At 41.6% G+C, this 8,868-nt stretch overlaps 1 pseudogene; it reads right to left on the bottom strand.

Moving 5' to 3' along the window:
• Positions 1 to 1,162: 1,162 nt before the first annotated feature.
• On the bottom strand, positions 1,163 to 7,594 carry LOC144368947 (uncharacterized protein C2orf78 pseudogene; annotated as a pseudogene).
• Positions 7,595 to 8,868: the final 1,274 nt, after the last annotated feature.

The following is an 8,868-nucleotide window of genomic DNA, read 5'->3' on the forward strand; positions in this document are numbered from 1 at the left end:
TTTTGTAAAATGCCTTTCAGGTAGACCAAAAACTAGGCCATTCTCCATGAGAGGTTTTTATTGGATTTTTGCATTTCTTCTGGTCAACCTGAACCCGTCTCCTATCATTTTCAACTTGCTTGACATTTTATCATTTTATCCCTAGTTTCAAACATTGTGTTACTGGTCAGCCATTTTGCCAATTCCTGATTCTTCCAGTAAACCCATACATCTCTCTTCTTTTTGCCTTCCTAGTGCTGGAATACATGCCTTCCTCTTTCCCCCATTCCTAGCCTTTACTTCTATTATCCTGGCCAAATTTGAGTTCCTTTCTTCTCATGCAGGCTGTGATCCCCACCACTACCAAAATAGACCACACTTAACAGCCATTCAAACTGAAAATTCCTGTTTATTATCTATTAATCAATTCCATTACATTTCTTTATTCAGTTTTATTAAGTTTGAAAAGTATATTGGAATGAGTACATATTCATATGTCTATGAGGACAAATGTTTGATAGCCAAGTGCTAACACAAGGCCTCTTTATTATCTATTAACCAATTCTATGGAGTTTCTTTATTCAATTTGACTAAACTTTAAAAATATATTAGAATGAATTCATTTGTATCTTTGTATCTACATATTTATAAAATTTGTATCTACACATGTGGAAAACTATGTGATGCCCAAGCAGTACCAGAAAGCATCTTTATTACTTATCTCTCAAAGAATACTATTACATTTCTTTATTCAAGTATACTAAGTCTTAAACATGTATAAGTGAACACTTTTGTATCTATGTACCTCTCTGTATATATATGTGGAAAACTATTTGGTATTCAAATGGCAATATAAAGCCTCTTTATTACTTACCCTCTAATCAATACTATAGCATTTCTTTATTAAACTATATTACCTTTTCAACTCTGAAAAAATTTTCATCTATCTATCTATGTGTATATGAGAAGAGTATTTGGAACCCATGTAGGACCCAAAGGCCTCTTTATTTTCTAACAATGGTACCAGAAGGCCTCTTTATTATGTATTAGTGAATTATATTACATTTATTTGTATAAGTTTATTAAACATTGAAAGCATCTGAGAATAAATGTGTATCACTCTATCTATATACATGTGGAAAACTATTTGGTCCCTAAGTGGCACCACTGATCTTAGCAGCTCTTACATTATGTAGCCATAGTAGCGAGAAAACTCCATCTCTCTTTCCCTCTCAAGGAAACCCTGCACTCTCCCCAAAGCAGTGTACTTGGCAGCATTCTCACGCTCTTGTTGAGCCTTCTTCTTCATGGCTTCCCGCTCTGGCCTCTGGTGTCTGGTGATGGGAGTTGATACTACTTGCCCAGGAACATTAGGTTTCCTCCATGGAATTGGTTGTAAGGCAAAGTCTTGGAGGAGATATTGGTTTTGAGGCTTGGGTGGTTGTGACTGGGGCTGGGTCCCAACCCTGGGAACGGGTTGCCAATGAAGAGAAGTACAAGATGATGTTTTGTAGGGTGCAGGCCCAGAAGCAGCAGACCGAGGGGCACTAGGCTGGGTAGAAGCACTCACACCTGACTGAATGGCATGAGTCAAAACGGGGTGAGCTGGCTTGGCAGGACGCATCCAAGATGGGTTGGCAGTAGCTGGTTGGGATGTGTTGACTGCCATGGGTTGAGCTGAGCTAGCAGGGCCAGGCTGGGCAGGGTAAGACCCAGTGGGTCTCCGTGAGGCCAGAGACTGTGGCCTCCTATTGATTGCTGGTCGAGGTGGAGGTTTCTCCTGGGTCAGAAAAGGCAAAGGTACCAATTTTACCTTCCCAGGTGGTGGAGGCTCATCAATGGATGGAGCAGGACCCTCTCCTTCAGCACCGATATCTGGATTTTGGGCTTTGACTTGTGATTTCTCAGGACCCTTAACCACCAGCCATGGTTTCATAGCTGGGCATGTACGGTTGTCTTGGGTACTGCCTGAGTTTCCCAGGGCCCGGGAGGAAGAGAGCCCAGTTTTCTTATCATTCTTCTTCCCCAGTGCGTGGAAAACCTGCACCGACTCCAACATGTGCATGCCGAGACAGCTCCGAGGCTTTTTAAAGGACTCTTGGCAAAGCTCAGGTTGGTTCCTCTTCCGCTTTAGTTTGGGCACCGTTGGCTTGTCTTCTGCCTCGACTTTGTTGCCTGGCTGCTTCCTCTCCTCGGCTTTCTTGGAGTCGTTTGCTCTGGGTCTCTTGGTCTTTTCTTGCTTATGGCCCTTAGCCTTGCTGTTCCTGCTGGATGCAGCTTTCTGAGCTTTGCTCTTACAGTGCTTGGCCGTGTGCACATTGGCCCTATTGCTGTCTGCATCCCTGTGAGCAACTTCTCCTCCTAATGCACACTCTAGGTCCCTTAGCTGCATTTTGGCCTGAGGAGTTCCATGAGGAGACTCTGAGGCTTTATGTTTTCTGTTCCTCACTGGATCACTAGGACCCATTAAGGCACTTGTGATTTCCTGCCCCTGGCTTTTTCTGTTATTGCAGATGTATGAGAATTCTGGAGGCTGTGGCAGACAAAATGTCTGACTTGGAGGTTGCAATCCCAAGGAAGCCTCCATCCCTAGGGAAGTTTCCATCCCTGCAAAGGAATCAAGGACGATGGTAAGTAGGATGCTCCCCCTTCCCAGCTCCACACCTTTCAGGGGAACCACCAACTGTGGAGAAAGCATTTCTATTAGCTCTTTTTAAGGACCACTGACAGATATCTGTTAAGAGTTGCATATTAGTTACAGGTGATCCCTTGAAGTGTTACTTTTGGGCTGGTTCATCACCATGGCAGCATGGGTTTCCGGTAGAGCACTTGTCTCCTCTGTGGGAAACCCAGAAAAACTCTTTCATGAAGTCTCTCGCTCTCATATAGGGGCCTCTCAATTCTCTCCACTCTCCCCAGAATGTAAGAACACTTAACACCATGACCTAGGAGAGGGTGGAGCTGATGCTCATGAGATCAATGTGAATGGTCGGGGGTTTTGGACTCCTGCTTTGGACAGCATCTCTACATACAGAGGTTAAATCCTGCAGTCAATTAAGGGACAATTAAACTGTCACACCCTGATATGTGTTGATGTATTTTTCTAAACCAAAGTAAAATTAGGGAAATGTATTTATAGTGTGGTTGTGTAGCTGGACTGAGTGCAAAAATAGTGAACAGCCGCTTCCTTCCGTGTGCTCCTAGAGGTCTCTTAAATGCATGGGTGGCCATTACGCTGTGCTGCATGCTTGTCTTACAGAGTCTGAAAATGGGGACTGCTGAACAAGATTGTGGTTAAAATCTCAGCACTTGAATTCTAGGGATGTGTGGACCCACAGTTACCAGCTGAAAACTGGACCCTCCTTTCGAATGGTAATCTCATTCCTTCCCCTTTTTGCTGTTTGTACTCACCTTGAAAATGTGTTTTTTCTATGCTTTGAGTGGACACAGAGTAGTAGGTCACAGGTGTAGGGACTGATGGTAGGACATTTGTGGGCTGAACTTCCTTCAGCACTGTCACCATTTCTGGTTGAGGGGCAGTGGCACTACTTCCTGCATATGGCACAGAGCCATAGGATTGCAGGCAGGGGTCATGTTCTCCAGAGAGCAGAGTCCCCAGAGAGTTTTGATCATAGTAGTAGACCTGGCTTCCTTCTTGGTGGGGTAGTGAGAGGCAATGTCCTTGATTTGGAATCTGAGGTAGTGTCACCTGGACGAGCCTACCAGATAGTAGTGGATACCCAGGGATCATGACATTGGCTTTGGAAGTTTTGTCATACTGGAATGTCATAGATAGGGAAGAATCTGCTGTATTCTGGTCAGTGACAGTCATATTAAAGTCCCTGAGTGAGGATGAGCTCTTTTCAGCACTTCCTGGGATATACCACTCAGAAATACTTGGATAGGGGGCAGGTGCCATGGGAGTCTGGTGCTGGCCAGTAACTCCAGACACCATGGCTGTGCTAGCATGTTGATAAAGGTAGGCACTGCCCATGAGTGGCTGGAAGGAGGTGCCACAGGTTGAGGGCAGTAACCATGCTGAAGTGGCAGCTGGAGCAGAGGCTCTGGAGAAGTTGCAGACACTTCCTGTCAGGGAAGCTGCATTGGTCACCACAGGAAGAGACAGCTGCAGAGAATCAGCATTTCCATGTAAAGAAGAATTTTGGAAAAGTTCTGTAGGAAGAAGAGGGTGGTGAAAATATTGATGAGACAGGCAGATTCTTACAATATTTGAGGAACAATATCATCTTAATGTTGTAGTAATCAGGAAGGCCCTCATTCCAATAATCATTGAGAGACCCCAAGTCACTCCATTTAGGATGGCTGCAAGCACTCTTCTGATTCCCTGCCTTTTCTCTCAAATTGGGCACAGAAGTCCCAAGTGGTCTGCTTCACACTTTGTTCTCTAAAAGCATCCTTCTACCTGTCCTACCTTTCCTTTGAGCCTGCCCTAGTATTGACTCATGAATTTGCCCTAGAACTGAAGCATTTTCAAACTCAGAGGAAACCCCAACCTTACCAGTTAGCAAATGAGTACACCAAGGGTCAGGGAAGTGAGATTGACTTGTTCAAAATCAGCAACAGATTATGGAAAGTTTCTCCCTGGCCAGGACTCTTGTTGCAAAGAGCAGAAATCTGGAGATTGAGAAATTTGTTTTCCCCTGTTCATAGAAAATCGTACTGCTATCACCACAGTGATCTTTAGTATCTCCTTTTGTTTTTCCAGGTCACGTGATATTTCCTAGAGTTCAGGTTTACCATCCAAATGATAATTTAAGCGTCAATCTTTGCCCTCTTTCAGCCTAACTGCTGATCCTACATGAAAATGACTACCTGAAATTCAGTTTCTCAAGGAATGCTTCTTGAAAGAAATTGAAAGTTTCTGAGCTTCAGGTTACTCATCTTTAGTGTGGTTATAACAATAACAATAGTGATAATTCATCCATAAATAAAAGCGTCATATTACATAAGATTCATGTGAGGGCTGAGGTTATGGCTCAGCATTAGGGGGCTAACGTTAGGGTTAGCACATGTGAGGCCCTGGGTTCAATCCTCAGCACCACGTAAAAATAAATAAAATAAAAGTATTGTCTTGAACTACAACTGATAAATAGATATTACAAAAAGTTTCCTTTGGAGGGAGTTACAGTATGTTCTGGAAAGATAGAAGCAAAAGTCAAAAACAGCTCAGAACTAAAAGGAATGACTACATAATAATGAACATATCGATATGAGCAAAAGTGAATGTATATCAAATTTGCTAAGAAATGACTTCTGTTATCATGCATACAATATTATGAAAGTGAATGTTTCTCTTTGATTTTAGTGAATATTGTTAATCAAAACAAAGCTCATAATTGAAGGTGAGTTTGAATGCATTCTCAAGCAGTACATATAGACAGAGAAACTATACTAAAAATGTGTGTAATTGTAAGTAAAGTGAACACAAATTTGAAGTAAAGTGAACAGAAATTGAAGTAAAGTAAAGAACAGATGGGTAGCCACGTGGAGAAGGGAAAACTAAAGCTAAAACCCTGGATGAATCTGGGCATGCTGTGCTGGGCCTCTGGTCCCAGCACTCGGGAGCCTGAGGCAGTGGGATTGCAGGAAACCAGGAATTGATAGCCACTGTGGGCAATTCAGGAAGATCCTATCTGAGAAAACAAATAAAATATCCTGGAGATATAGCTTGTGTAGCATGCTTGCCTAGCATGCATGAGACCCTGTGTTCAATCCTCAGAACTGGAGAGAAGAGAAGAAAAGAAGAAAGAAAGAATGAATGAGAGGAAGGAAGGGAGGCATAAGGACCAAGGCAGGGAGGGAAGGAGAGAGAAATGGAGGGAGTGAGGGAAAGAAGAAGGGAATGAGGAAAAAAGGAAGGACGAAAGAAATTTTGTACATACTAGAGAAAAAAACAATAAGTGTAAAGTCATTATTGTTCTTGTTTCTCTTCCTCTAGGGATTACCAACACCAAATAAAAGGCATTAATTCCACTAGGTAGATATTTCAATTGATATAAATACATTTTCTGATAATCCTTTTGGTTATTAAAAAAACAGAAAAAATGCTTTAACAAAATCATAGAAGCCTAGTTTATTATCACATTTAGAGAAAAGTCTTGTTTCTAAAGTCTGAGAAAACCATCACAGTATAATAAAATAACAAATTTAAAACAATTTTTGTCTTTTCTTCTGACATTTTCTTCTCCCTTTTATATTAATACACCCCAGCCCCAAACAATTATTTGAAATGTAGACAAAACAAAAAGTCTTCACATAATTATTTAAATAAACTCGGAATTAGAGATGGGAGCTTGAATTTTTATTCTTATATAGTTCTTTCTTTTGGTTCTTAAATTTAGAAATCATCAATGACTATTTCTATATTGTCTTTTTAGGAAAAGAAAACGTTGTAAAGATGGAAAACAGCTTCACCTTGACAGCTTATATCACAGAAAGGAATGTGTCCTTCTGATGCAGGTTTGGACAAAACATTTTTTAGATATCCCTGTAGTTTAAAAATCAGAACAAAATAGGACATGGAAAATGCCATTTCCCCATCTCTGTCTAGAACCACTTTGCTTGGCATGTTTGGAGGAAGAATCATTTCTAAAACATACTTCTAACATGTTCATGTTCAAACTGTCAACATCATCTGTGTTGAAAGAGGTCATAGAAAAAGTGTAACAGCCAAGTGTGACTTTTCGGATAACCTGCTTACCCCAGTGATACCCTAGTTGAAGTCTTAGTTTCCTTGCTGTTCTGTTAAGCTAAACATTCTCTAAACCAGCCTCTGGGACGATTCACTCTATGCTGTCTGTTGGTTTAAATAAGATCTTTGCTTTTCTTCCACATCCATCTTAACCAACCTCTTTTTCATCGAGAACATCATTCTCTTCATCTCTATAATTCTAACATTTTCTTCTCCTTTATTTTTATATTTTCTTCCTCCACCGAGTTCCTGTTGCCGTGTGCTTAAACAGTCACAAACTTGCTTTCCCAAGAACATCTGCCTCCTTACAGCCCTGTCCTCGTGCTCCTCTCTCCCTATTTCTTTTTTCACCTAGGTGAAACAGAAAACTCCCAAATATGTGAATGTCCCTTTTATGAACAGCACTAAATTTGAAATACTGAAGTGGAAATCTTGGTGAAGGGAAACTGTTACAGAGGAAACCTCTTGGTTTCCACCCTGCCTAGGTTTTGTCTCTTTCAGTTGAAACAATACAACCATGAAATCTGATTTCATTCTCTATAAACATGCCCCTCAAGATGCAAGAAAAGTAAGGGACCAGAACATGGGCAATCTGTTATCCTCATGTAGCAAATCAGGAAACAGATTTTGTGAGAGAGTCAGATAGTCCAGTTCTATACCTAGTACATGTCAAATTCCAAATGAAATTAGGTGTCCAGATTTCTAGTTCCATCCTTTCCCCTATTATTCTAAGCCCTTTTGACTCCATTAGTAAATTGAGGCAGGTCAAAGTCTAATGAAAAACTTTAAAAAGTTTCTTTACTCACCAGACATGGTCAGAGAAGAGGTCACATCAATTGTAGATACAAAGGATGAGGAGATCACCCCAGAGGATGTGTGGGTGGCTGAGGCTAGAGAATGCATGTTTCCCAGTATGGGGTTCACTGGTCACTGTTTACTGGCCACTCTAATGACTGGTTACTGGTCACTGGTCACTTGCGATGATTCAAATTTGTTTACAACTACATGGCAAGCCTAAGATTCTAGCAGGTGGCAGTAGGTTTGGTGGGAGAATGATGTCACAAACCTGGCCGTTTAAAGGTATGAAGTAGCCAATAGAGTGGTCAGACTCCGAAGGAGAAGGTGGGATTGGGTGGGGGAAATGACAAGAGAGTTGATTGGGTGGAGAAAGTGACAGGAAAGTTATAATAGAAACTCAATGGCTCAGTTCTGGTAGGTGAGCCCTGCAGGAGGGACATAATGGGCTGACCCCATGGCTCCCCTCCCCCAGGCTCTTGTGTTAGGGATATCATCTCTGTGTTCCTCTTAAATGTTCATTAAAATATTATGAATATGTTATAAATTATGCTTCACAGTATAAGAGGTAATAGTGATACGTTACTCTATTAACATATGCCGTTAATATCCCTGGAGATGGAAGACATCTAGTTTGAGCAAGTATAGTGGTTGTGGAACCACAGAAGTTGATTTGATTAGTGAAGTTCCTGCAGTATTCAAGGATTCAGAAAGGGGTTAAAAAGTTGTTTTTTTCCCCCCTAGTTGTAGATGGACCCAATACTTTGATTTTATTAATGGGTCAAGCCCAGTGCCTCATGCGTGCTAGGCGAACATTCTACCACTGAGCCACAATCCCAGCCCTAGGGGGAAGTTCCTTGAGTGCATTTTCTGGGGAATGATGTGGCCCAAGATTCTCTTTAGTTTCTCCTTGATTGATCCCTGCTTTCTTTGGCCTGGGCTGGGCCAGTTTAGACTGGTAACTCTCTTCTGCTCTCCTTCCCCCATCCCTCTTCATTGTAGACATTTTTTCATGGACAAGCCTTGAGTCTGCATTCTTGTACACATTGATATTACTTTATCTTAACTAGCAGAAGCAGGGGTCTTTTTTTCTGTGAGTTGATTCTTTGAAAAATGAACTCTGAGCAATAGCAGAAACTCTAGAGAGGTGGAAGACTTAGTTGACTGTAAAATTTCCCTCTCTGGATTTTTGTTGTGCTCCTTTAACTTATAATTTCTTGAGGACAGCTCCTTGGTCATGTGGACTTTCTGCCATCAGCCTCTTTCATATGTGAGAGGCACTGAGGATCCTTTCTCTCTTCTTATGTAAGAGGATCCAGTGTGGCAGTTACTGTGACTTCCTCCCCCATGCAAACAGCCACTATAGAATCTTGGGCTTCTCA

This window comes from Ictidomys tridecemlineatus, chromosome 12, assembly GCF_052094955.1.
Source record: "Ictidomys tridecemlineatus isolate mIctTri1 chromosome 12, mIctTri1.hap1, whole genome shotgun sequence".
NCBI classification, from domain to species: domain Eukaryota; kingdom Metazoa; phylum Chordata; class Mammalia; order Rodentia; family Sciuridae; genus Ictidomys; species Ictidomys tridecemlineatus.